Source organism: Etheostoma spectabile, chromosome 23, assembly GCF_008692095.1.
Source record: "Etheostoma spectabile isolate EspeVRDwgs_2016 chromosome 23, UIUC_Espe_1.0, whole genome shotgun sequence".
NCBI classification, from domain to species: domain Eukaryota; kingdom Metazoa; phylum Chordata; class Actinopteri; order Perciformes; family Percidae; genus Etheostoma; species Etheostoma spectabile.
Window position 1 is genome coordinate 3741927 of NC_045755.1, and position 2034 is coordinate 3743960.

Here is a 2034-nt window from a genome sequence, read left to right on the forward strand (position 1 = left end):
ACCCATATCAATTGCATGCTTAAAATAACATATTGTTAAAGCCCCGCCCATTTTCGGGTTAAATTCTGTCCACTTCCGGGTTAGTGAGCGCGAGAAATCTGTGCAGCATATTCCTGTCAGAAACTTTTTGTTATGCCTTATCTCTTCCACTCTGGGTTTCGGTAAAGCATTTTCTACATAAGTTAAGTTTTGCGAGTTTTAAAGGGAGATTCAACCTAGTAAATGTGCAGTTTAAAATAAAAACTGCCACTTTCATTTCATACTGCTACTTTAAATAAGTACTGGTACGCGTGCTTTGTTAGGGGTGAAGATATATCAACGCAATATCGTTATATAAGTGGTATGACACTACGTTATTCTGGGGTCCTAAAGCAGCAGCAGTAATGTATGCTTATGTTGTTATTACATTGGGATTGTCTCTGGTTTAGTTGGGATGTGTTGATAAGACTTACAATTACTCTTATAATAACAAAATATATATATAATTATTATATATAAACACATATATTATAAATAAAAAACATACTATACCTACATAATAATATATACTACATACATAACTGAATATATATATATATATTATATATATAGATATTATATATTAGATATTAAATATATATATAGCCTTTTCAATAGCAATGTGCTTGAGTAGAGTCAACACAACGTAAAAGAGGTGGATCTTCCAAATACTTTTGTAAAGAGCTGAGACAACTGGTCATTTATCAATTAAATTGAAAGGTGCTATAAGTATGCAATTATAGTTATTTTGGAGCTGTCCTGTTAACTTATTCATATATTTTATACTGTCCAACCGTAGAACACGTCCTGTTCTGTAGACATGGTCCTTAGTTATTTATTTATGTTGGACCATTCCAATATGACTGTCAGTTGAAATAAACCTTTGTTGTAAGAAAACTTTTTGAATTTGTTATGAATCTATTTTGTAATTTTACATGTTTAAAAATATCGGAATTCATATCGATGATGCAATATACACATTCTGTCAATGTTGTGCAACCCTAGTGTGTGTGTGTGCGTCTGTGTGTGTTGAGAGTGCGGCTGCTAAATGTCAAGGTCCGAGGGCGATGGCAGAACAACGTTGTGTGTGTGTTGTGTGTGTGTGTGTGTGTGTGTGTGTGTGTGTGTGTGGTGTGTGTGACAGAGAGAGAGAGACAAATATATAAAAAAAAGCTTCAAGTAGACTCTAAATATAATCATATTGTCTCTTGAATTTAAATATCTGAATTTACGGTCACTATCTGTTTCTCTCCCTATCATATTATAAGTGTGATTGGCAAAATACTATTATAGCCTACATCACATATGTGATTAGGGTATTTATACCTATTATAGCCTACATCACATAGTGATTAGGGTATTTATACCTATTATAGCCTACATCACAATGTGATTAGGGGTATTATACCTATTATAGCCAATCACATATGTGATAGGGTATTATACCTATTATAGCCTACATCAAATGTGATGGGGTATTTATACCTATTATAGCCTACATCACATATGATTAGGGGTTTTTATTATAGCCTACATCACAATTGTTGTAGGGTATTTTGCAAATACCTATCATTTACAATGATAGATACACCGAGGATGTCTGGTCTATGGTCTAGGGTGACCAGACGTCCTCGGATTTAGGGGACAGTCCCCGTTTTTGATTGTCTGTCCCTGACTAAATACAGAAGAAACCTACCTCTGTCCCTGTTCAGTTTTTAAAAACACAACATTAGGTTTTTCAATTAGATTGATAGTCAAACTGGAAATGTCCCAGTTTTTCTCCCTTTTTGGGGATTATGTTCCCAGTTTTGATCTCGGACGTCTGGTGAATTTATATCAAATCAGAATATTCTGTTACTGTTAAGCACACTATGAATATTAAAATACGCCTAATCATGTGTCCTGTATCATAGCTACATATATGACCATTACAGCAAAAAAAACCATGAAAATCAGTTTTGTATTCAGTGAGATTGATTAATTAAACGGGCTGACAGCTCATTTCACCTGCCAAAC

General features: G+C 33.9%; 1 protein-coding gene across 1 annotated transcript in view; it reads right to left on the reverse strand.

Moving 5' to 3' along the window:
* Positions 1 to 2034, reverse strand: part of phyh (phytanoyl-CoA 2-hydroxylase) — a 21491-nt gene that overhangs the window by 18415 nt on the left and 1042 nt on the right. The gene's annotated exons all lie outside the window — the stretch shown is intronic.